The sequence below is a fragment of the Columba livia genome, chromosome 3 (assembly GCF_036013475.1).
Source record: "Columba livia isolate bColLiv1 breed racing homer chromosome 3, bColLiv1.pat.W.v2, whole genome shotgun sequence".
Classification (NCBI taxonomy): Eukaryota; Metazoa; Chordata; class Aves; order Columbiformes; family Columbidae; genus Columba; species Columba livia.
The window spans coordinates 39,390,216-39,417,067 of record NC_088604.1 but is presented as its reverse complement, the minus strand read 5'-3'; the positions used below and the strand labels follow the sequence as shown (position 1 = coordinate 39,417,067).

Here is a 26,852-nt window from a genome sequence, read left to right as displayed (position 1 = left end):
GATAAGCTGCCTTTAATAACTTTCTTATTGCTCTTTATGACTGTAGCTATTGGCCTTGATCAAAACTATAACCGTCTGCCCTAAAGATATCACTAACTCCATTAATAAATATAAGCTTACTGTTTTTTCCCCACTTTCTCATCTACTTTAGAGCAAAACCCACAAAAACCCAACTCTTTTTTTTAATTTTATTTTCTCTTCTAACATTTACACTGGCCATTTTGGATCTTTAGGACTGAAATATCAACATTAAATTTTCATACTTTTTCATACAAATGTGCTCCTACAAAGGCTGAGAAGGAATAGGCTAATTTGCATACTCAGCTAAGAAAATTTTAAAAATCAAATATCCTGCCCTGGATATACAGTAACACACACATACTACTTTTTGTAGTTGAATCTGTGTTTGATAGGTTAATTTTTGTTTCGGGTTAACATCAAGACAACATTTTGCCCAGTCACACCCATATTCATTTACAGAATTTAGCTCTAAGCCAATTCAGATATAATTACTATTATTTCCTCCTACTTCCCTTTAAAGTACTGCAGGCATAGTTTGCTTTGAAATGAGCTGGCCATTTTTTTTCCCATAAAGTACATAAAATAATGCACTGCTTACAGCACTGACTTATATTCTCTCTCTATACAGCACATATGGTTCTCATGATGAAAGAAAACAGGAGATTATTTTTCTCTCCTTTTTAATTAATCCATTTTGTACCAAAGTCATAGAAAGAAGGCAAAGATACCTTAGTCAAAAGGATTTTTCTCTCATGACCTCATCAGTGACGAGTTACAATTAAAATTGCTTGGAATCAGAGGCTGGGTAAGGGAATGAACTAGCCTTGCATCTTTATCGGTTTGGCTCAATTCTAGTTCACATCAGACACATAAATTAAGTTTGTGGTCTCATCCTGATCCTCATTTGTACAAATCACAGCTCCAAGAGGGCACGCTGTCACTCACCCACACGGGCAGCTGAGAGAGGCTGCCAGGTACAGGTGCTTTATTTCAGCTGTGGTCCTCGGGTCAGGCAGTCTCAGTATTTCCCACCAGCATCTCATTCAGCCCCAGTCTAACCTCTTTCCTCACCTCCAAGACCAGACCATCTCCCTTCCAAAAATCCCCACTCCTCTTCTTAAAAAACTCACATTTTTAATAGATGAGATTGACATGCAGCATAGAAGAAGCCATCTGCGATGGCTGAAGTGGGGCAGTTTATGAGCAGCTGACAGGAGGAAAGTTATCTGGCAACCCTAAGTTAAATTTGTTCTCCTGGCTAATATCATTGTTAATTATAATAATATATAAAAAAATCAAATGCTTCACTGAATTACCACATTGCACTGCATATAATCACACCGAACTGAGGCAAGTGAAACCTTTATAAGAAATTCCAGAGCCTTAAAGGCTGTTTCAAGGCAGGAGTTGCTGTGCTGGAAGAAGAGTGTGGTGCTGTGAACTTCAGAGACTTTGCCTCCAGGACAACACCGGGGGAGCTTTCACACAGACATGTTAGAAATTCTGCCCAAACCAGCTCATCACAAGAAAACGGTAAATAGATAGTAACTCGGAGGAGAGAGAGCAAATAGCCAAAGATATTAAGATAAACAATACATAATTATACAAATAGACTAAACATAAATAAAGCTGCATGTGTGCCTCTGTAGGCCCTCCAGGTCACTAGGGAATTAAGGACGCAATTAACAAGGATTAAGACATTTTCAAGAAGCTGAATTTATTATTTGCACTTGTCTTCACTGTAGTGGGGGATTTGGAAATTTATGGAAATGATGAGTGTGATATTGTGAAGATAAACATTTCTGAAGAAGAAGTACTGGAGCAAGTTAAGAAAACTCAAGTTGATGAAGTTAAAAGAATTCAGGAGTGTTCAGAAGAAGCTGAACAAAGCAACTGGCAAGAGCCTACAATGTGGCTTTGAAAAACAAGGGTGTTTCCTGAGACTAGAGAATTTCCCTGTTCCAAAAGATGAGTCAGAAATGAACGTCAGTAATGCCGACCCCAGGGCTGAGGATTCCCACTGTGTGCAACCATGGATGAGGTTAATTTGGGGGTGCAGGGTCACGCCAGCTGGGCTGCAGCTCTCTTCCCTCAAACTTGCAAGAAGTCACAGCGAATTAAGGAAGTGGGAAGTGTCAGTGGCTTTTCAAAATGCTTTTGACAAAGCTCCTCATAGCAGAGTGACGGGTCAAATGACAAATTGTGGATTAGTACGCTGTGTTATAAATGGATTAAGCGACAGGAAACAAATAATCTCAGTACAGTCCTGTGTGACAATGGTAAATGCTAAACCCCTGATGACTTAAAGGTTAACCCTCACGTCTTCCCATTTCCATTACATCTATTTGTTCACACTGAAGTTTCATGAAAGTCTGCCTGAAGAGAAGTGGGAACATCTGCCTTCAGGAAATCTAGGTTCTCCTTGACACCGGCACTTGCAGGACAACGCTGCTAGGTTGAACAGTCATGCTCAGGTTTGTACGAACACATCATACATTCTAATTTCTTACTATCGGGGACATTATTTCACACCTTGCTAGCTGTGATTTTTCTTCTGCTGTGTCACCCTGCCACCTCGGAGCCTGGTCTGGAAAAAGGAGCAGGCAAAATGCAGAATGCCTCGGGTCTGGTGCTGTTCCTTGGATGATTTTTCACAATGATTTAGAGAGGAGTGACAACATGTCGCTGAAGTTTATGCACGCTGCTAAGACTGAAGGGCAGCATAAATTATGGAAGATGGCGAGCGATTTCAGTAGATCACACGTATACACCCCAGGCGTGTAAAATGTAGTCTGAGGAATACAACATAACATGCGTGTAGGTGAAATAACAGTTTATTGACATGAAATGGCATTCTCTTTGTGTGGTGGTTCCAGGGAAAGTCAGTATTGCTCGCGGAAGGCGTCCCTCTCACCTCTCCTGGGATGCAGGTAGTGACACTTAAGCAAATAAAATACCATGATAGACTGACACACGGCAGGCAGTTTCTGACTTCTGTATCTGGCAGGCTGTAACCCCTGTGCGGAGATCATTGCTAAACAAGGGCTCTGATTCAGGTTTTGTTCTGTTGTTTTCCATAGCTGGAGCGACAGCTGAAGAGATCCTGGGAAAGCTGATGGAAACAGAGTCATGGGTGATATTAGGTATGACAAAAGCATGGTGGGAAATTGGCCTTATCCAGCAAAGCACACATATGCCCTTCCCCACTCCTCAGACAGGTTTCTTGCTCCAGCCCTCGCTGTGTTCCCAACCTGCCCAGTGCCTCTGCCTTGCAAGAAAGAGGCTTGAAAGCTTCCCTGCTCTCAGCCTGCAATAAGCCACTGCACTCACCATTTTTTCTTTACAGTCTGAGACTGCTGCCCCGTGCCCTTTAACCCCCGCTCTTCCCTTCCCCATCCAACCAACCTGCCACTCTTCCCTGGACTTACAGTGCTGCCCCTTGCTAAAATGCAGAGGTGCTGCTGGTGAGCTTCCATGCTGGGGAGCATCAAGCAAGGCAGAGCACCTTCTTGTGGGGTGCCAGGCTGGGGCAGAGGTGCCTCCTTGCCAGACTCTTGAGGCTGTGGGTCCACACAAGTCCAGGGGGGCCTCTGCTCTGTTCCCAGCCTCCCATTCCCATTCCTTCCTTTGTGCCAGTCCTGGTCTCGTCTCATCTGCTGGTCAGCTGGTGCAGGAGGTTAAGCTGGCAGAAAACTAATCCTGCAAAGAAATGTGCAGTCACTTCAGCTCCTGAACTGGCTTACTGCAAGGTCAAACCAACACCACTGCCTGCCCGAGGGTCAAGTGACGGTTGGGAGATGGGAAAACACAGCCAGAGGTCAGGATGGGATGGCAGCAGTGGCCAGGAGGGCTGCTTGGAGCTGTCTCAGAAACACACCCTTAGGCACCAGCCTGCCACCTTCAAAACTGAGTTCTGTCTGCACCCACACAACAATGACAGCCTCGGGTCACCAAGGTGAAGCTTTGAGATGAAAACCTAGAGAGTTCTGACACTTCCCTGTTTAGGAGCTCAGGGTCACACCTTTAGGCTTAAGGACTTCGGTCCCATGGGGAGTAGTTAAGCTTTTTTTGTATCTCCTTTACCTTCTGGTATTGCTGTTATGGTCCATATGCTGGATTTAAATAACCATTTTGTGATGTACACAGAAGAAACCCACACTCAATGGGGAGAGCACAGAGAGGATTATTACTCTGCTGTAATGGAGCCGGGATCACTCCACAATGGTGCCCAAGGTCATGCAAGGTCATGAAAGAATGATTCGAAAACATCGTTTGCATCCTTGCCCAGGAGAGCAGAAAATCTGGAGTAAACTGGGAAGGAGAGGAAGGGAATCTCACAGGCATTGCATGTTTTCACAGGGTAGCCCAAGAGGAGCTCCTGATGCTTCATGAGCAAGTGCTGGAAGAGCAGAAAGAAGCTGGCATCACTGCTGCCTTCCATGAGCTTCTCCTCTGCTCAGTTCCTCTGCCCCTCTCTGCCCTCTGCTTTGCAACAGGCAGCATGGCCGGGCAGCATCCTCTGCCTGCAGGCAGACCTCTCTCGTACTGAGGTGAGGTGCACAGAGCAACCTGTCCAAACCTCCTAGAAGGACAGAAAACGGGAGCTGCTGCCCTGTGCCAGCAAAAGAAATCTACCCAAAGCAATAGTTTTGCAAGTGAGGGGTGGGAAAGAATTAACTGCTTCAGTTAAGGAGGACTCCAGGGGGAAGGGAGTGGTAGCTTGGATATTTTTCATCTAGACAATTAGGTCTGATCCTCGAGGCAGTGGGTGTTAGGCCAAGGCTGGAAAACTTTCCCTAAACTAGCAAAGCACAAAGATTTCACGTAGTGTGTGTGCAGTCCCAAGAACTTCCTGGTATCTCAGGTTATCGAGGCAGATTGTTGATTAGGATCCAAGAGAGGATTAGAAACCCTTTTAAGCATAAATAGTATTTGCAACTGTGTGAGTTAAGCAAACGGATACAAGGGAAATCAAACCTCACGCTTCAGGGCATAAACTGCTCTCTTGTGAGTCAGGATCAACCTTTTATTATTTTTTTTTTTTTTCCACTACGCATAGCATCTAATAATTAGGTAGGTGCTTGCTGTGGTTTTGATTTGTTCTGCAGCACCAGTTACCGGCCGCTGCCAGAGGCGGGATGCTGGACTAGATCGACCCGTGGTGTGTTTCTGCAGGGCAACCCTTTTGTTTCCACATTGGCAAAGCTTTGTGGGAAAGCTTTGGTGATTCATGTCTTCAGCAGCTCCTGGTCTTACTGAACACTGGCCTCTCATTTCCATAGGCATTAAAGTCACTCTGTATTGCTACAGAAAGAAAAAGGCAAACTTGCATGAAGACTTATTTATCTACATGGTGCAGACAGCATTTATTTACTAAATGCAAAGATGCTTTTAGGACCTGCATGGCTCACTTTTGCTAGCAAGAAACTAATTATTTTCTGTATTCCATTTCAGCTGCAAAGAAGTCACACAAATTCCAGAAGGTTTTGTATTTTGAACAATATATTTCTCTGTGTGTGTGTGTATACACATACATGTATGCATGTATATATATAAATATAAGTTGCTCCAATAAAAAGGTTTGAATTTCTAGCATTTCCTTACAAATTAAAGGCAGGCAAGGACCCGTAATGCAGGTGACAGAGCATGCACTAACAAAGTCTGCGTCTCCATGCTGCCTCTTTGATGTACCTCATCTTTGCCCTGAAGGAATTTCATTATCCTATGGCAAGCCGGTAATGAAATCTGTACTCAGAATCAAGCCTTCATAGAAAACGATATCTTGACTCTTTGTTCTGCACAGACTGGCTGTGTGTGGTAGGAATATGTTTCTATTTGTGTGTGATCTGAGCGTACTTTGAATGCTGATCTCCAGATAAAAAGGATAGAGATCTAATTTGACAAAATATTAAATTCCTCTATCTTGCTTTATCTGACAAACTTCTGATGCTTATTATTGTGATGAACATTTGGGGCGATACTTGTAGTGTTCAGCATGTGTGAGAAAAATCTCTCTGTGCAGAATTGAATGGAGTGTCAAAGACCCTGATTTATAAAGAGTGCAGAGGGCTCTTAAGTGCTATTTTTAGAACAATGCCGCAACAGATTTACACACAGAGAAAAAAACCCTCCTCTACAGTCACTTAGGAGCAAAGTAGCATTTCACTGCATAATAATGAGGAATTAATTGCTCTTTGTCATCACTTTTTATGCAAATTGCCATAGAGCATTTGCCCAATGTGCATTTTACCTTTTAACAAAGAAAGTAGTCATGACAAACTAGTCCAAATTTCATAAGCTAAAGACAAAAGTAGGCTGTACCATACATAAATTGCAGCTAGCAAGTCTATTCCTTTGAGGAACTCTATCAACTTCCCATGAAAGTCCATTAAAAAAAAAAAAAACAGTTTCTTGGCCTATGTGTCTAGTTAAATTAAGTTCAATTATTCGATGAGTGAAATTTCTTCTCATGGAATTTGCTTGTCACTCTTTACAGTCTTTGTTTATTTTTTTTTTAATTTTGGCTTGGGATAATCACCAAATATCACCAATTTTTTGTTTCCTTACTGCCTGCTTTCAAGCTTTTACTCATGTCATTATCGAATTTCAGATATCACCGGTTGCCAGTTTAAAAATGTTTTGTTGCACTTTTATATTTTAAAGTAAAAAAACTATAAACCTTGTGTTTCACCTATGTTTCCACAACATTTACATTACAACCGATGATTCCTCAGAGAAAACCAGAAAAACAGCAGCTACAGAACAGCATTTCCTTTCAGTGTAAGAAAGAGAAATACATAATAAATCATCTTTGTTCTACACAAAGCTTTAATTTTTCAGTCATTCCACAACTGACATTGCAAATTTGATGCAAAAATTACTTAGATGGCAGACCAGGTCAAAATGTAGACATCCTAATGGATTGCACTGTGTCAAAGCATTTTCTCCAGAAACATCTCAACATGTTTTCTTTTTCCTGAGAAATATAGGAAGGATATCACTGCACAAGGATTTTCTGTCTTGCATGTGCAATGAATTCATTCAGTGAACTAGTGAGTCTTTTCAATCTCTAGTTTCTACCAACTTCAAACATAATAGTGAGTTCCAACAGAGTCCCTTTTCTATTCATATGCTATTCACAGCAGACCTTTGTAGTTCACAACTTCAAGTTAACATAGCAAAGAGCAGTTTTAAATCACTCCAGTAATCAGGGGTCACAATTATTTGCCGCAGCTACCAAGAAAAAAAATCACACACGCTGCAAGCCAATGCACTCTGCTTTCACCTCTAAGACAGAAAAATAACAGAGACTTGACCTCTGCCTTGAGTGCCAACACTTCAGCAACACTATCTATTAATCAAAAAATATATGAATGCATCTTATAAATCCCTCTGCATAGAAAGAGCCACCTTCACCCTTACAGAAATATATTTTCCATCCAAGCTTTTGCTCAAAGTGCAAGAACGTCCTGCAGCCTCTTTGAAAAAATCAAAAGCAGTGGACGTGAGAAGTAAATGAATCAAACAGTTGTTAATTCTGTGAGTGGAAACCCACATATTTGTTGGGGTCCCAAGTTCTTTGGTTAGTATTAGAGCTAAAAGCAAAATACACTGCCCCTGCAAAAGCCAAAGCCTTCAGTATAGTGCTCCAAAACCCCCTCAGACCTGGACAGTGTCAGGGATTTAACCTGGAATAACAAGTCCAAAATACTCCATGGTCACCAAAGGCATTGGGAAACATGGTGTCAGTACAGCCAGTGTATCTGCTGAGCACCAGCACATTTGCATTGTCTCTGCTCCCCACCTCCCCTTGTGCTGGTCCTTCTCCAGCTTCTTGTTCAGCCAGAAGCCATCCCTGACCTCCACAAGCTTTCTTATGCTCCAGTCATCTTTCAGCTATATGAAGCACACATTATTATTAAACCAAACAACGATCAGATTTGCCTCTTGAATTTTACATTCCCATATGTTGCTGGGTGTCACTTCCCACCTCTCCCTCTGATGGCACACTGATGGACACCTTGGCCATGCACAGCAGCATCTACCAGTGCCTGACTCTGTCAAAGCTGGTGCACAACGGTGACCCAGCACTGAGGACCAAGGGAGAGGTCACCAGAGGCACAAGAGGCAACCAGGCATCCAGTTGGACATCCCTCCACCATTGCCCATTCTAAAGAAACTCCTCACAACTTCTTTGTGACAACAGCAAGATGTCCTCTGCTGTGGCTGTCCAGTCCAGCCTGGAAGGAAAGACATGCATTTGCATGAAGCCCCTATTATAGTTATCCACTGAAAGCAGAATCACGGGTGGTAGAAAGTCAGAGCTGTTACCAGCTTGGTGTCTTTCCTTGTGAGTAATAACTACCTCAATGCTTTCACTCTTAATTAGTAGATTTGGGTCTACAGTCAGCCACCAGTGCCTGTGCAGAAACTCTCATTGATATTAAAGACTATGTGGAGTAAAAAACTCCTTAGAAATAGTAACTTCTCTCCAGGAAACAGTGGGGTTTTTCAACTTCTGCTCCTCCCAAAATGGTGACTTTGAATTAGATCTTGCCAGATTATTGGTGTCCTGCAACATGTCAGAACTGGGACCTAGACCACTCAGAAACATCTCTCTGGTCTTGAATGGAAAAAAGACTCTCGCCTGGTATTTACTGTCTAGAGGACGAATACCATTCTGCCACATCAGGATTAACCTCTGTATGCCCTCCTTGTTCTCCAGTCCCAGAGGATTTCCCTCCCTCAGCAGTGCTCAAGAGAAAAGAGCTTTTTTTTAACCCTCTTGGGCATCCCTTGATTTGCAAAAGGACAGTCTTGCCAAGGCAGATGCTTTGTCCGCACTTTCATGGTTTGCTGCAGACATTTTCACTTTTCTGGATAACTGTAAAGACAGAGGGATGTTGAAAAAGTGGATTACAAGGTTTTTGAGCAAGCTGAGCTAAAACAAGGTTGACCTTTGTCCACAATTGCTCTCAAATGACTTTTGGAGCTGATCTGACTTTGCTGATTCTTAGTGATAAGGGAATATGAAATGAGGTTTAAATATATCATTACAGATGCCCTTGCTTTTGGAAGCAGACTCCAGGATCATCCTGACCTGCAGAATCAGTGAATTTGCCAGATTCGACCTTTTGAATGCTAAAAAAATATATAGTTTTACATTATAGTTTAAAATACAATTCTAAATGCAAATTCTAAAATGTTACCCACAAATTGTAAATAATAATGAACATACTAAATTTAAAAAAAAAAAAAAAAATGACAGCAGTAATAGAGCTGTAATGAAGATCTCAGAAAGTAGCACTGATTTGAAGACAAAATGGGCAAGGACAAAGCCGTAACCTCGCTGGCTGTCTGCAGGACTTGCTGTGGGCTATATCTGGACTGTCTCTCACGGCACTGAACTTCAAGTCACCAGAAGGCTGTTAGGATTGTCTTTGTTCTGGGGCTGACAAATTCTGAGCTCCTGTAGCACCAACAGAAAGAAAAATCTATAGGCCACTCAGTCTGTCTAATGTAAGTGTTGCAATCATTCTTCCCAAATTACTATATGTCAAACCAAAGTCCAGCAACCCCAGCAAGCAGGCAATCTGATCTTTGAAAAAGATAAACACCAGAGAAGACCTTACCTTTTGACTTAGTGATCGCAGAACATGTTTTGGACATAATACGTAAACCTTAAGGACTCCTGACCCTCCATTTCTTGACATATGAAGTCAACAGCTCCTTAAATTCCCTTTCAATCATGCTATCTGCATCTATTTTTTAAAGATCAGTGCCTGCCATTTTTTCCTGTCTTCCTTCCTGCCACTATAATTTTAGTCTCAGCAACAACACTTTGTTAATACTTCAATATATTTCAAATATTATATCTCGCTAGCTCCTCAAAATATCATGCCGGAGATCTGATGCTCCGTGCACGGCAAATGTTCCTTTGTGGAGCTTTTGATGTGATGTCAAGCCACGCTGCAGAGACGTTACATCGTGGATCTTTGATATTTACGCCCCATGACAAAGCCTCCTTCATAGCCGTCACAGGCACTGACTCAGGGCGTGCTGTTCGTACTGTCGGTGCTCCTGGAAACGCAACGTACCTGGGGCGTGTTAGAATCCGGCTGTGAAAAGACATGCGGTGCCTGTAGCATAATCAGTAATCAACTGTGAATTTCTTAATCACTGGAAAGAAAATGATGCAATTTAATGAATTCTACCTGCACAGCCCAGGAGAATAAGTGTGTAATTATCAATAATGACTTAGATCTGTGTGCAGGATCGGGACTCATCCAGGAAAGCTGATCTTCTTCACCTGAATGCTGCAGGGCAAAATGTACTTCAGAAGGAAACGACAACTTCCTCAATTAAAACCCACAAGATTTGTCCTTATTTTTCCTTTTTCACTCCTACATTACCATCGTAAAGATCAAGTTGCATAAGATCCACTAACATGTTGCTCATTCACAGAGTTTTTGAGTCAGCGTGGTTGAAGCTGCGACTGCAACAGAAGTTGTTCTGTGCAGTACTTTCCTCTCTTCCCAAAGCACTTCAAACTAGGAATTACCTATCACCAGGAAAAAGCAATTTGTTTTCATAAATATGTGACTGAAATACCTTGCAATACACAGAGCTCTCCAACAAGTGGCACTATTAAGACTATTCAAGTTTCGAGATTGATATGCAAATGAGATCTCAGGAAGGGATGTTGGGACATGTTTTACAATATTGGATTCCATTTTAAATTTACATATGAAATATGATTTAAATAGATATTCGTAATTCAAGTATTCTGGAAAGTTTTGTGTTATCCATAAAGAAAACACTGAAAACTAGGTCAAGTGCTGTAAGCTCAACCAGGGATGAAGTCATAGCAGCGTGGGGAAACCACTTAATTAAGACATTCATAAAGGGAATGTGTAACCAGGAAATTTGGACATAGAGCTGAGCTAAAACCAGTTGTTGAATGTGTGGATGCAGCCTTTTCTTGAGGATACCGCTGCAGCATTCACAGCAAGTTATCCCTCAAGTATTCATGGGATAACTTCTAAATTGTGCCTCTTCACATTTATTCTTACCTCATTTTCTTGTCATTGCTTGACAAATTGTGGATCATTTGGAGAGAACACACATGACACCTCTTAGGATAATTCATATTTGTCTGGAATATATGTTTGGCTGTACTTCAGGAAAAACGGTCCAGAAATAGTTACATATGCAGAAACTTAGGTGTGAAGATAGTTGATTGCAATGGAAACAGGATCAGACTGGATTTGCTGCTGGAATATAACCAGTTTGGAAACTAACTGGGAAGCTAATACATTTAAACGTAAGATATAGGATATAAACACTGCATTTTTAAACAGTGGATTTCATTTGGTTAGTGTAATATTCTTTCTGTCTTTGAAAATCAACTCTGTTTAGTTTTTCCCCAGCTTTCTAGTGTTATATAAAGATATAATGGACCATAATAAAATCATTATCTGAATGATATACAGGAATCTGATCTCTGTCTTCTGTTTTGAGTTGGTCACAAAATTATTAATAGTATTTGGGTACCAAAGGCTGCATAGAGGTGCTTGGTGAGGTTTCAAAAAGCCTATGTGCCCCATCCCTGCTTGGCTCCAGCTTCTTTCACTCTCTGCCCATCTCCATCCTGCACAAGTATGATCTGGTTCACACTGAAGTCACTGCAATTCTTATTACAGGTTAAACAGAAAAAATAAATCTAAAATGGAGATTTTCACTTTACACTTCCTTTAAGCCAAATAGTTGTCATTCATTTTAAAATGTCGGCCAAGTAAGATAAATGACACTTATGCCTTTCGGAAATGTGCGCTGTGGGCAGAGGTACACACAGAGCGCTTTGGTTTCTGTTTGGCTGGCTCTGACCACCTGGAGCCGCATCTCCTGTAACGTGTTGTAAAGATCAGAATATATGCACTTGGAATGCAGCGGCACAATGGGCAAATAGCGTGCTCACTGAAGCATTACAAATGCTGCATGGCTTATTTTTATCTCTCTGTCCTTCTCAATATAGTATTTTTATCTCTCATGCCAATACAAAATTATTTTTTGTGTCTCTAGGGAAAACAAGGCAACAAGGAGACACAGTCCTGCTGGTGTTTAAACACATGACAAGACTCCTTACATGGTGTGGGACTTTTCACTTGCTTAACACTACATGCCTGTAGAACCAGAGCCTAACAGGTACTTGTGAGCAAGGCTTTATATGAATCTTGCTTTGAAAGGGAAAGTGAAGCTTATGAGTAAAATTTTTCAGTGGGGTCCCATTCTGCAGCCACATGTAGCTAGGAAAAGAGTAAAATGCTACTGAACTAAAAATCTTTTCACTTTACACAAGTGAATAACCATGCAAAATGCAAGCCAGAGGAGAACTATGCTTTTGCAAAGTGACAATATATTTGTCGCTCAATACAAAGAGTTAATTTTTTGTTGGCACACGATATTACATAGTTTTCTGTAGTCTAGTAGGCTTTGAAAACGCAGGTAGCCCAATGGAGCTGCTGCAATTTCAGAACACGGCACTGAAATATCTTCACAGAAATTGCTCCTCTCTCGAAGATACGGAAAACACTATATATCAGCTGTCTGTAGTGACAGGGGAAACAGAGGATGAAAATGTACAATAAAAACTGACATAAACAGAAAAAATAACAAACATGCACATGTTAATTACTGAACGTGCTTTTGTTAGCAGTAGGTCACCATCATTCTTTATTGACATTTACTGCAACTGCAATTTCTTTTTCAAGACCACTGACCCAGGAAAATGTAACCCTCTAGTTATCCAATGCCCTTTAATTAGAGATGTCTCCAGAGATAATCTAACTCACAGCCCCTATTGTGAATCATTTATTTTCCAACTTTCATCAGCCGTCTTTCATCTTAAACGTTCTTCTGTTCCAGCCTGGCTGAATAACTTGGGCCTGTAGAATGCATTTTCATTCATTTACCGGTTACCCCAATTGCATTTCGCGTCTCATGACATTTGGGGTCTCGCTCAGAAGCGCTGGCTGCCGGCACCAGGGTAATTTGCAGGAATCGCAGCCTTCCAGTTGGCAAAAGGAGCCATGGCGCCGAGCCTGGGGGTGGGAGCGGGCTCGAAAACAGGCACCTTACACCCACTGAGACCAGGCGCAGAACAAACAACCCTCTCGCGTTGTGAACCCTTGATGGGGTTTTGTTTTTGTTTTCATCCTCGGGAGCGCTTATCTGCCCCTGTGATGTTCGGCACGGCTGACTCATGACTGTTGGACGCTTGCGGTCGGCAATATAAGTAGGATGAGGCTCCCCTGGGGGCGGAGCGCATAAAATATCATCGGGATCAACGCGGCGGCCCCGCCGGCAGCCACGGGTGAGCGGGCGGGTATTTTTGGCCCTGTCTGTCACACGCTGCCCACAGCCGTCTCTGGGCCACACACCCTCGCCCGCCCTCCGCACGGCCAGGCCTGGCGGCGGTCGGCGGGCCCCGGCCTCCCCAACAAGTGCGGCCCGGGGAGTTGCACACCCCACCCGGCCCCGCCAAGGCCACGACCGGCCGCCCCGCGGGGCACCCTCGTCCCGTCCCGTCCCGTCCCGTCCCGTCCCCCCGCCACCATGGCGGCCGCCGGCCCCTCGCGGCGGACTACGCCTCCCAGAGCCCCCTGCGGCCGCCGGCGCGAGCCCCGGCGCGGGGTCCACACACGCGCGCGCACACACATACATATACAGATACATATACATATACACACACACACACACTCACACACAGCCCCCGCCCCGGGAAGAGCGGGAGGGAGTGAGCCCGTCCTGCGCATGCGCCGCTCCGTCCCGGCCGGGGGGGCGGGGCGGGGCGGGTGGAATGTCAGCGGCGCCGCTATTCGCGGAGCGGCCGTACGCCGCTTGCTGTGCGTAGGGGCCGGGGGCGGGCAAGGGAGCGGGCGGGCGCGCGCTGCGCCGTTGGCGTAGCGTTATTGTGAATGGAGCCGGGCAGCGGGGCGGGGAGGATGATGTCAGCCTGCGAATGTCAACAATGTAGCGATTGAGGGGCGGGGGCGGCGCTGGGCCGGGGCGCGCGAGGCGGCGGCGGGCGCGGGCGGGCGGCAGAGCCGGGCAGCAGCGGCCGCGGCAGCAGCGAGCGCCGCCGTCCCTCCTCCGCCGGGCTGACACCGCCGCCTGCCCCGGGTGCCGCTCCGGCAGCGACACAGCCCCGCGGTGCCGCTCCCCCCCGCCTCCCTCCCTCCCACTCTCCCTCCCTCCGCTGCGGCTTTCTCTCCTCCTCCGGCCCCCCTGCCAGCCCCCTCCCTCTCTCCCTCCCTCCCTCCCTTCCCCCTTTATTTTTCTCCGCAAGACTTTGGCTCTGGAAGCAGCTGGTTCAAAGCAATCGCCATGTGATGAGCGTCTGGGTCGGGTGTTTTTTTTTCATTTGGGGGGGGGAGGGTGCAGGTTTCTGACCGCAGAGAAATAATAAGAATTTCCGAAACAACAGCAGCAGCAACAACAAGAGCAACCCCCCCTCCCCAAACCTCCTTAGCCGTACCAGCCTTCCCCCCCCCACCCCCAACCCCGGGCCCGCTCCACCCCGCCCCACGGCCTCCCCCCCGACCCCCAAGCCGCAGCGAGAGGGGGCGACCCCCGAAAGTTGCGCGGAGGCGAGGTGAGTGCGCCTGTTCCGCGGCTCGGCAGCCCCCGGCTGGGGAAGGGGAAGGGGAGGAGGGGGCGAACTTTGGGGTTGGAGGCTGGCCGGGGTGGGGGCAGCGTGTTTTTTTTCCTCCCCGCGCAGCTGTTGCGCGGGGTTCGGCGGGGTCTGCACCCCCGCCGCGGGTTTTGCAGGAGCGCTTATTGCTTATTCCTTAAAGTGGGAAACACGCACGTTGCGTAACGCGGAGTGCGCGGCGGGCGCCCAAGTGTGCGTGTGTCCGCGGACGCGTCCCTGCGCGGCCGCCCCGACCTCCGCACCCCCGCCGGGCGGGCCGGGAGCCCCGGGGCGGGCGGGTGGGCGCCCCGGGCAGCCCCGTCCGGGAGGGCTGTCCCGGAGCTTTCCCGCGGCCACCTGCAGCCGCTCGGGGCAAGCGGGGTCCGCGCCGCACCCCCGATTGTGTCCTATCCCCCCCTACCCACACACACACCCCGTTTTTATAGGTTTGGAGAGAGATGTGAACTCCGATAACAGTTTCTTGGATCGTTAAAACGTAGCGTGTAGGCAAGGCAGCGCTCGGCGAAGACGCTGGCTGTCATGAAAGACGCTAAGTGTGAAATCATGCCTCTCCTTTTGTGGAGCAGGCTATTTTTGTAATGCAGCGGGTGTCTTGCTTAAAACGCTTCAGTTATCGTGAGATCATTGTACCCTTGTTGCTGAAGCTCCAGCAGCTCTGGAGTAAACCGCGTTTTTCGTTCTTGGAGAATAAACGTGAGGCAGGGATGGCATCTTACTAGAATTACTCTTCAGGATGTTGGAAAGACTGAAAAATTACTGTGTTACTGTTTGCTCTAGTTGAAGCCGTGACAGTGTTTTTGTGATGAAAGCCCATTTTCAAAGACTTTGGAACTGTCGCTAAACTTGTGCATGTTTTAATTTGGTATTCTGGGGCTCAAGCTAGAAACAAGTCATTTTTTTCTGTCTGGGAATTGTCAGAGATTTCTGCTGCAGATGGTGGAATGCACTGCAGTTTTAAGAGGGTGGTGGTGCTTGGGTAAATTGACTTCTTCAGGTATGTAAATACTGAAATTTGAGATAATTGTGTTTGATGAGATGAATAGAAGTATAAGGTCGTGTGTTAAGCTCTTGTCTATGGGGCTGTTGTAGCAACAGCCTTAGGATGGTGTTTTCGGAGTCTTTATATCAGACAGATAGAAATAAAATTCCACTTCAGATGTGGGCTTGTTATTTTAGAAGTGGTGTTGCCTTTTGTATCCGCCCGCCTGGCCCCCACCACTGGCATCTGGACACTTGTTCAGCAAAACGGATTGGCGTTGTACTTCCCTGCAGCGTATTGAACCTGTGCTTTCAGCATCGTTTTTCACATTTGACCCTCCAGCTTCAAAGGCTGTTCAGAAGGTGTTCTGCAAGAAATGGAAGGAAGCCGTGACTAATTGGAAAAGTAGAGGATTGAAAAATGAGGATCATAGGTCTAGTTTTTCTGTTAGTTTGCTCTGTAACACTGGAGGAGCCATTGATACTGATGTATGCCAGCACACCGAGCTGTCAAGTGGGCAAGAAAGGTCCCTGGTGATTTTGCAGATAGGGCGGTTGTCAAGATATTTGGAGATCTTTTGCACAAATGCTCAACAGAAGCAGAGTGTGCATTTCTGGGAAATGCTGTTCAGCTCTGCTGTGTAATTTGTGCTTAAACAAATAAGTATTTTGAAAACTTTTACAATTGTGAGGATGGGATGGGAAAGGTGCACAGTGAAGGTGCACGGCTGATTCACATGCTGACAGATCCCAACTGGTTAATCATCAGCGATTGTTTACGCCCAAATGTCTCACACTGGGAAGCAGTGCTAGGACAGGTATTCCTAGTCTTTTCTGACCTGGAGGCACATTTTGAACACGTGTTGCTATTAATGTCATGCACACTGGCAGGATGCACCGGTGGTGTAGGTGGGACACCCTTCTCTCTCTCCCTCTTTGTTTTCTGCCATTTATTTTGCAGCAAGAAAACACTGTTAGTTCCCTCTTCTGTGCTGAGCATGAAGGAAAGTTGGAGATAGCACCCAAACTGCTAGCTGAGAATAAAGGTCCAGATTCCAATAAAATAGGCATTGACATGGTGCTCCTAATATGAAGACATTCTGGTAAATCTTTGACATTGCATAAGGCCTCAGAAACATATTGAAATTAGTGAGTTTAATAAAAACACCATACTGTACAACAATCTTGCATATCTCTTTCTGTGTGTGGGTAATTAATGACATAGCTTAAAAAAAAAAAACGCTGTATAGATGATGGGTTGTGTGGAATATCTGACAGAAGTTGCTTGCTTGCCTTTGCTTATTTCAAAACTTTCATTGCTTGATTTTCTACTCTGAAGTGCAATATCTATTTTTCTTAACAAGGCAACAGTGTGGTTGCTAATTAGTTATTTTCCTTAAGGTTTTCTCTAAAATATCACAAGCCATGGAAAAAAAAAATCAGCGATCATATTTTTGTGTTGGTTTTAAAAACCCAAGAAGAATAAAAAGAGTTGTTTTGTCATTGTCTGCCAGTGTTCTTTTAGGTTAGGACTTCACATACATGCAGAAAGAGAGGAAACCTCTTAGAGTGTAGCTAAGAGACATTTACAGCACTAAGCTGAAAAATGAGTTGTGTAATATTAATATATGCGAAGTAATCATTTTGGTAGTAATGACATTTTTATGTAATAAACTGTTGGTGTAAATTGAATAGCCTTTATTGTGTGATGTGAACAGAGTCTCTTGTGATTTTAATTTAGGTAGTATGAACATGGTTTATATATTCAAATCAAAATGTACGTGCCTTCTTACTCGAAGGAATGCCCTCTGAATGGCTTCTCAGTTTACAAGTTGCATGAACATACCTGTAGTATTCAGCAGATCTGAATTACATCTGAAGGCGTGCACGCTTCTCTCTTTCACCTCTGGGTCTGAATTTCCAGCTCGGTTTATTTTGGGTGTGATGGTCGTGTATTAGTGGTTTCTCGGTTGAAGTGTGTGGGTTAGGGGAAATGTATCAGTCGTTCCATTAATGTATTGAAGAGAATTTGGATTTAAACTTAAAGCTTTTCTCTAAGTCCAAGGTAGTGCTGCTGCTTTCAGTGTTCCTCCTGACTACAAATGCTTTAAGAGAATGTGGGAGAGAGTCTGATACTGCAGTTCTTTACTGATAATTGAGGTGCATAAATGATTTTATTGTAGTAGCTGAACGGACAGTAGATTTATACCACCAATAACTCCCTAAGGTTTTCCACAATAGTGATCAAAATGCTTATTTAGCTTTTTTTACAAAAAATGGTCATCATTCCTTTAAAATCAGCCAAAATGCATTAACCTTGGCACCTGCCTGAATATTACGCATTCAGTTGAAGCTTGCATCAAGAAGATGTAAAATGTATTAACATAGCCAGCTGAGTTACAATGTGTTCGTTTTGCGTTTTAGTTAGGCAGAAACATCTTTGTAGTGGATTGAAAAGAGTGTGCCGCTCTTGGGCTATGAATTGTAATTTTAAAGCAGGCAAGAAATGGAATGCATACAAATGCCTTTGTGGCCAGTGATGGACTCCTGAGTTACCAGAACTAATGGTATTGATCAAAGAGCAACCACGTGTCCGGAATAGTAAATGACAAGGAACAAGGGAATAAGTTTGGGAAAACCCTTGTCCTAAAAGTTTACATGTATGGCATAACTTTGGTCTGTCAAAAATTGGGCTCCAAAGACTCCTCTGCTTGATTGTATTGATCTTTATGCAGAAAGAGCCACAGCAACAACCTAGAGAGCAGCAGCTGTGCTGCGCTGGCATCTCTGCAGATCAATAGATGTGTCCCTGTTTGGCTTGAAACAGGTTGTCTGCGAATGCAGCGGGGGCTGAAGGGCAGCTCCTGCGTGGGTGAGGGGGCTGCCAGCTGTGGACCCTCTCCGAATGGAACCCCTCATCCCTTCCCCATCTCCTCTGCCTCTGCTCCCCCTTGGCTGTTTACACCTGCTTGGTGCAAACCTGCCCTCAGAGCAAGCTGGAGCGCTTGAGATCCAGTGCCTGAAAGGAAGAGGAGGAGGAGGTGATAGCTGCAGGGGCAAGAGGCACTGGGACCTGAGGTACGCTGTTTTCTTCTTCTTTTTAATGTGAAAGATGATCTGAAAGGCGTCAAATCCTCCCAGATTTATTCCCAAGACCTGTAATTTGCATATAGCTTGACCCATAGCTTTCTCTGCTATTATATCAGTGGAACAGAGGCTTGAAAAACTGTTAGGAATGAAAAACCTGTGAATTTCCAGTTTACCTCTAATAGGAGTTGAAATGGAAGCTGGAAGCCTGTTTATTTTTCCTCTGGAGCTTTGAAAACACTCAGCCAGGCTGTGATGGGTAGGTTTGGTTTTGGTGCATAGGTTGAAAAGGAGTCTCCCCACGAAGAAAAACAGGAACTGTTTACTGCTTGTCACTTTGCAGGGCTTCTGGGCTGCGGAGCGGCAAATTTGTTTTTTGAAAAGAGGAAAAGCAGCTATGTCTGTTTAAATAAACAAAATTACCCTTGAGACTTAATCACAAATATTTATTATAGCTGACCTCCACTGATGGTTTTTTCTTTTTTTTTTTTTCTCTTTTATTAGTGATCGCTTTAAAATTTAAACCTGAACCAGGAAAACAGGAACTGTAGGTGTGGAGGTGTTCCTTCACCCTGATTTGCATGCAGCCTGTTTTTTATTTAGTGGTTTAGGTGTGTTCAGTGTATGTGAGAGCAATTGAACATGTCAGCAGTTTCCTACAAGCTGCTCTTGCTGACTCACGTGTCTGGTGCAGCTTGGAGCTCCCCTCGCTATAAACTGTCCACAATAGGAGGCACAAGCAGACAGACCGTCGGTGCTGAGCTGTTGTTCAAAGGTTATTTTCAGTTTTCTGGTCACTGCTTTGCTGTGGTTTTCTTCCCCAGGAATATAAAAATACACGTCAGGCTGCCATTCTGCTAAGGTGCATGGCGTAAAGTAGAAATTCATTGTGCTGTGGTGGAGGTTGTGCTCAAAGTGCATCTAGATGCTGTGAGTGTTCAGCATGACTAAACCTCTGGAGTTTGTTTCTTTTTTTTTTTTTGTGAATGAGACATAACAGCAACAACAAAAAGCCCAACCCCAAACCCAAGCGTTATTCCCAGTTTGGTTATGACAAGTCCAGCATACAAATCGTGTTTTCCCTTTCCAGTTGCAAGCTGTACAGCATTCTACCCTCCATCGCTTTTTATGGCAGAAATTTTCTTTAGTGCCAGCAAGAAATTACAAAACTTTAAAAACCTGGGTTTAGCTGTCTTTAATTTTCAGAATTTTGCTGTTTCTCCGTCTATTTTTTTGTCTCCCGTGTGGCAATAATGCTGGCCGTTAGTGTGAAAGGATTCCTTCATTGGTGTGAAGATGAAAACTCACGCTCTTGTACAACTGCTTCTTTGTTTACAGACTCTATTATGATTACTCATAAGGATCCTAAACTGATAGCTTCTGCTGACTGATGATTTCTAACTGATCTTCTTGTTGTGGTTTTTTTATTTTCCCTCCTTTCTTCTTCCTTTTTTAGTTGATCACAAAAGACTTTTAACAAACGGAGTGAATTATCCCTCTGCAGTTCTGGATTTACTGTCACAGAGTTTAGATTCATAGTCGTCTTTTCTGTATTTTTCTTCTATTCGTGGAATGGGGAAAAAAATAAGCATTCTCTAAAAGTGTAATAAACAAAATCAGCTGGTGTAAAACAGACTTTAATAACAATAAGGTGAGTTCTTGTCACTTGTTTTGTTTTTAGTCAACTACTTCGACCAGTAATGAATAGAAAACCACATTGGGAGCTTTTAACACATGAAGAAAATGGGTGTTCTTGGTTTCCGCCAATACAAATGACTCATCAGTATCAGTAGGGTTTCTATTTCTAATAATAAAACTGTGGAAGACCTTTAAAATGTGTGGTTTTGGCCCCTACTCTTAGTGAAAGGTTGGAAAATATTACTTTGAGCTTTTTTCCTTTTTTTTTTTCTTTTCTAAACTTATGGAAGCTTTAGTGATTTGCTCTGCAACAGTGAAAGATCTCATATCCTCTAAAAAAAAAACCAACCAACCAACCTAATTGTGCTACTGATTGCGGTGCTAAAATCTTCACCTCTCCTGTCTCCTCAGTGTTTCGGGTTCCAGGGCAGTGAGTATTGCCAACGCGTAGCCTAAAAGTGAGAGATGCGCATCTGGAAAATGTGATCTATTTATGTCGAGTGGGGGAAGACTTGGCACACTACCCCGCCTTGCCGAGCTGCTGTTCTCCACCTCTGTTCCACGTTGGTAGAGGGAGGACAGTAAGGTTACGGAGTGACCTGTATTGCTGTTTGAGCTGGGATCAGAGGATCCGGAGAGGAAAGTAAACAAAAAATAGGAGTTGAAGAGTAAATGACAACTGCAGGATGTGTCTGTCATTACCTAGGAGGAAATGCACGTCTTCCAGTACTGAAAGTGATACTGAAAAAAGGGCAAATCAGAAAGTGAACTGTTAAACTCCTATCTTTCTCTCCTTTTTTTTTTTTTTTCCTTTCTTTATTTTAAGTAATAGTTTTCAAATGTGCTGGCATCTTTTTAGCTGTTTACCTCTGAGGCTGAAATCCTTTTGTAAAGACTCTGCCTTGTGTTCAGTGCATTGAAGCAATCTGTAGTGCACGCTGCAATTTGTTTGAAACTGTACCTTGCAGAACTCGAGGTTATTTTGTTCTTACAGAAGCAGAACATACCCTCCCAGCTGTTACAGTATATCAAATTTTAATTCTTTTATGCAAGGTACTGTACTTTTAATGGTAGTCCAATCAGTATCTTGTGATCTGCTGCATTAATATATAGTGTTTCTGCCTGCTTTCAAGTTGCCTGTGTTGTTATAAGATGTAAAGACTATAAATGAGGCAGAGCTAGTCTTCTTTTCCTTGTTAGAGTGAAAATTCCAACATTTATGAAACATCCATGTTTACTTTCTCTGTTGTTGCAATATTTATACTAGTAAGTTATTCCTTATAAGGATGCGATAGTTCTTTGGTTTTTATTATTCTATTTTAAAAGTAAAGTGCTTTTTACAAAATCCTATTTGGGGCAGATCCTCAGTAAATCTAGACCTATCCCAGCTCCCTCAGTGTCAGCAGGCATTTTTTCCCACTAAATATCTAAATATATTTATGTAGTTAATTTGTATAACCAGACTGTGATGAAGAATCTTTGTCTTGTAGCTCTTACTGGGAGAGGCGCACTAAAAATAGAGATGCAGAAGCCTGTGGAGATATAACTTTGAAACATATGAAAATCCAGTTGTTTGTTACATGGCACCAATAAGACAGATTTTACTATTTTCAGATGGGTGTAGCAGAAAAGGCCAATTTCCAACTTCAGGGATTTATTTATGGACAGTTTTTACTGAAGTTCACAGAAGAATAATTGGTAAGGACTGCAAAATACACTTTCAGTGTTTATTCAGAGTTCAGGAGGACATAAGTTCAGTGCGCTGATTTCAACTTGTCCATAGAAAATCTTGTCATCTGAAGTGTCATGAGGGTTGGGTCATGTCAGATGAAAAAATGGCTACATCTCATCCATGTTCTGAGCTGTGCTGACTTGGAAATGGGACTTGTGTCCAAAATCACTGAGGGCTGGACCTGTGGAGGGCAACAGAGGCTGTCGCTACTGAATTTTGAGACTCTTGATTCTGCTCTGCATCATCTCTTCTCCTTGTGCTTGCCCTGGCACCTATCTCATTGCACAGCAGGCCAGCCCTGAGAGCTAAATTGGCAGAAGATTATTCATTGTGTGTAGAGTTAGTTTTCTGCTGGTTGATTTTACTATAGAGTCTGCCAAGGACCTGGGTAAGGAATCAAATTAAACCAAAATTTGTTAAAAGACCTAGAGCCGACCATGCGACACTCAGCCCCCAAAGTGCAGTGGCCGTCACAGCATTGCGCCTCGTCTCCTGAAGGTCACTCTTGTCTTGCTTTTGCCACGTGGTGGTACTGCAGGAAACCATTAGCAGCCTGTGCCCAGCCTGACCCATAGCTTGGCAGTAAGACCTTGCAGCCAGGCCATGAGAGGTTTGGGCTGTGTAATTTTGGCTTGTGTTTGCAACAGACAATTGAAAGAAATGTTAGAGGAGAACAGAACTCAATCAAGCAAGCCTTCTATGATAACAAAATGTAAAAGTACTATGTTTTGCAAATATTCTAATTACTGTTATTCCCACCTGATTCTGGTTGCTCCTGGCGTGATGTGACCTGGTCATGTCACCTGTCTCCCTGTTGTGATGAGCTCTTGTGAATTTAGGTTTTAAATCTAAGTTATAGCTGAGGAGATGAGCAGACCTGGTGACTGTGGCAAGGTTTTTGAACCAGGTGGCTGCAGTCCTAGACCCTCAGGTCTTCCGTGCAAGCGTTTATCACTCTGGGGACGATAACAACTATGTGCACTTAGAGATGTTGAGTAATGGGATCAGCAGATGATCAGAGCGGCTTGAATTTGTTCAGGTGAAGGAGAAAATCTAAACTCATTCTTCATAATGAGAAGGTGAAGTTAAGAGCTGGTAACCTCTTGTGCTGCTATGAAAGCAGGAGGTACTTCTTGGCCATGCACTTGCTGGACTTTCCTGAGCTGATTCAGCTTTCCAACCTAGCATACGTCAATTTATCATTTTCTTAGCCCTGGCTAATTTTCTAGACAAGTTGATGAGTAAGACTGCAGGTCCAAAGAGCAGCAGAGCTAAAGCACAGGAGATGGTGGGAGTAGTGGGGACACAGAGCCTTTGCCTTGGTGTCAAACCCAGATCACCTCAAGCTGTCTTGTGTATCTTCACCCTGCGTGGCTGCTGGAGCTGGGTGGCTGTTGTTTGGAAGGGGGACAGCGCTGCCCCCATTCTCCTGTGTTCCTGAGCAGCACCGGTGATGATTTTACTCGAAGCTGCATGCTGGCAATGTGTAGTGGGCAAAATTTTGGCCAGAACTTGACTAGCAAAAATCAAAGTGTCTGCAGACATTTGGTTACATCCTGCTCTTGGTGTGGGAAACCTAAATTCTGATTCAGATCAACTTAATGTACCTGCTGTGCCTGAGGTATTAATACTTGTATTAATACTTGTATGTGTTGAAGCTGTAACCTGCCAAATGCTTCTGACTCTACTCAGCCATTTAACTTAGTTTCCAATCCCTTCATTTATTCCTGTAACTGTTATTAAGTGTGTACTGAGGGGAAGTGTGGCACAGACTTCTTTTTAGAGAAATCCAAATTAATGATGTGAAGTAATAGTGAGGCATGTCAGTGAACTAACCCCAGTGTAAAGCTCACGGTAAATTATAAAATTGTTGTGTAGTTTGTCACAGCTGGAAGTTCACAGGCAGTGCAAATATAAGCACTCTGCAAGGAAATTTTTTGTTTGTCTTTTTCCCCTTCTTGTTCCTCTTCATTTGTCTTATTATTAGACTAAAAGTAGAGTCGGTGATTCATTCAGTAATCTGTTTCTTGGACAGTTAGTCATCTGCCAGTTTGTGTTAACTTTCCACTTTGTTCAGAAAGTGAGTAATGCTTAATGCACTAACCACCAAATTCCAAGCTTAAAAAGCTGTAAGCATCACTCAGATTGTCTCCAAACTTTCTCTTCAATGTTTTTACCATTCAGTAAGATCAAAGCAGAGGTCTGGCATGCGGTGTTGTACAGCTGCAGTCCAATTGTTTTGTCTAGTCCCAGTTACTAAAGCAAAACACAAGGTTGCAAATGTTATACACAAGTTCTGTTGTATACCAACCCGTGTATTACTTAATCAGTGTAATGCTTCTTGTTTTTCTTTGCAGCTCCTACTTTCAACAAATACTGCCTCCGTATTTCCCTCCCTTCCTCCCTCTCTCTCCAGACTGCCATGACTTCTTTAATTTATATTGTTCCCTATATCAACAAATTGCGATGCTATCAAGAGTAATTTAGTGAAAATAGCTTGCAAGGAAAGCTAGAATTGGTATTAGCTGCCTGCTGCAAGTATTTCTGGTGCTTTTCATGATCCTTTTTGGTGGGGAAAAAAATGATTCTGCTGTTGAAGTGTTATCTATACAGAACTTGAAGCTATAAAGCCTTCCTATAGCGATCGGGTAGATATTTTGATCTCAAGGTGATGCCAGTCATTTCTGAAGATGAATACGGTGCTTGTTTGAATCACTTGGGAATTTTTTAGCTACTTTTTTTCTTTCTTATGGAAACTGGAGTAGGATAAAGAGTAACAAGGTTAGTAACGTCACAGGAGAACTTTATAGGGCCAAAGTCTTTACAGTCTGCTCTGAAATAACATGAAAGGGCCGACAACCCCACACTTAGCAACAAAGGAATGAGCGCAACAAAGGAATTCAAAGTGCAGGAGAGACCCGAGTGCTGGGGTGGGAGGGAGGGAGGGAGGTGGTGGGTAGTGTAAGTGGGGTGGTAAACAGGTACCAAAAGTGGTTTGCTTGGCCCGATGCTTGTTCCTTTTGCAAGCACCTGAGTGTTGCGCCACCCTTGCCTCCATTTCTTGCAGTGAAGTCATTGTCTCTGTGTGCTGTCATCTTGTGGTGCAGATGGTTTTAGGGTGTCCCCGGTGCCACAGATCTGTAAGCAGGCAATGCAAAAGCCGGTGGATGGGAAGGAGTTGCCTTTGTTTGTAGGGTCTGTAGGCAAACCCTGACTGCCTCCTGCCTTAGAGTAATGGGGTCAAAGCATAAGTCTGTCATGCTCTGCAGTTGTCAGAATAAGAAAAAAAAAAAATCCATCTTGAGGAAAAGGTAGGGGAAGATCCATTTCCTTGGTTTTATAATCCAATTCCAGTCCATTTAAATACCTAAAATGTCCTGCTAGCCATGTTCCGGTGTGATAAATTATGACTTCCGAAAGGTTTTTCCCTGCAGTCTGACTTTGCACACCAGTGAGTTTGAATAGTTTGGTTAAGCTTTGGACATACAGCCATACTGTGGATGCTGATCTGAAAACCAGCCTTTTAGATTTGCCTAACCTGATTGCCTGCCAATTTTTCTAGCATCAGCAGTGTTAGTTAATGCGCTTGCCTCTTTAGGCTGATTGTAACTATGATATTTCAAAAATTACGTGTTTCTGGTTTGGTCTTATTTTCAGCTGTTGAAACTATTTTTCAGGGGCGATGCTGGATCAGAGTTTGAAAATTTCTTGGGTACGTCTGCTTCTTAGTTGGCTCAAGTATGAGTGGACCTTTTACCTGCTTTTTTTTGAAAGGCATCCAGTAACCAACCTGGATGAGTGCTGCTCCCCTGCCTGATTTCAAACAAACAAAAAATAAACCAAGTAAGATTACCTACAGAGGGACTCAAAAGTTGTTCTTGAATAGCTTGAGATACTCTCTCTATAAGATCAGCACGTTATGAAATTCCTCTCTTGTTTTCCAAAATCAAAATTTCCACCTTCGTGCAAGACACTGACCTGATGGAGGCCGCCCTGCTGCCCGGTGTGGTTGGTGGTGCTGAGGACTGTGCTGCTGGCTCCCCCATTCTCAGTGAGAGGGATCTGCTGGTAGGTGCCCGGTCAGCAGGGCCATCAGCTGCTGGACCCCCCCTGCTCTCCCCCACCCCACATAGGGTATCTGTGCCCACACCAGCATTGCTTTTAGGCTTCTGGTTTAAACTTTCAGGGCATTACGAAGCAGCTTACCACCTTGGTAGTTTTGGGGTGAGGGGAGGAGATGAGCAGGGGCTGAGGTCGGGGTTGCAGCTGTCAGGATGATTTGGTGTGCTCTGTTCATGTGTGACTCAAGCAATGGCTGATTTACTGCCTGAAGTTGGTTTGGATTTTTTTTTTTAAGGAAGTAATCTGCCCAGAGGTGGGAATTGGTGCTGTTTCCCTGGATTGTAAGTAAACCAAAACTGCGAGGAATGCCTTTGCTTCCACCCTTTTGCTCCTGATCTCTGGTGGTCAATGCCAGGTGACAGACCTTGAGCGCTGAACTGATGCTGCAGGAGACGGACACCTACCTTTCACAGGGCTGTGCAGTGTTCAGGGATCACTTAATTGCTGGGTTTGGCACGTCAGGTTTCAGGGCACCTGGATGGGGCAGGGGAGGCTGCAGGATTTATGGCCATACTTGTTCTAACACCTGGCACAGCTGCTTACTTTGGTTGGTTGACTATG

The 26,852-nt window shown here is 43.9% G+C and overlaps 1 protein-coding gene and 1 long non-coding RNA gene across 10 annotated transcripts in view; one reads left to right on the top strand and one right to left on the bottom strand.

Annotated features, from left to right (window-relative positions):
- Positions 1–602: 602 nt before the first annotated feature.
- LOC135579200 (uncharacterized) lies at positions 603–13,774 on the bottom strand. The gene is made up of 3 exons (XR_010471868.1): positions 9,654–13,774; positions 3,450–3,720; positions 603–3,133 (listed from the first exon to the last, which is right to left on the bottom strand). It is a non-coding gene; the product is annotated as an uncharacterized LOC135579200 (long non-coding RNA).
- Positions 13,775–13,905: 131 nt separating this feature from the next.
- BACH2 (BTB domain and CNC homolog 2) overlaps positions 13,906–26,852 on the top strand; it is a 193,833-nt gene continuing 180,886 nt past the window's right edge. For 5 of the 9 annotated variants that reach the window (XM_065059610.1, XM_065059617.1, XM_065059618.1 and 2 more), the window contains exon 1: positions 14,067–14,674. The gene's annotated coding sequence lies outside the window, so the exon portion shown is untranslated. Of the gene's footprint in view, positions 13,926–14,065; positions 14,675–14,850; positions 18,791–26,852 lie in introns of those variants that run through there. The other 4 variants (XM_065059611.1, XM_065059619.1, XM_065059613.1 and 1 more) reach the window with 3 other exon arrangements.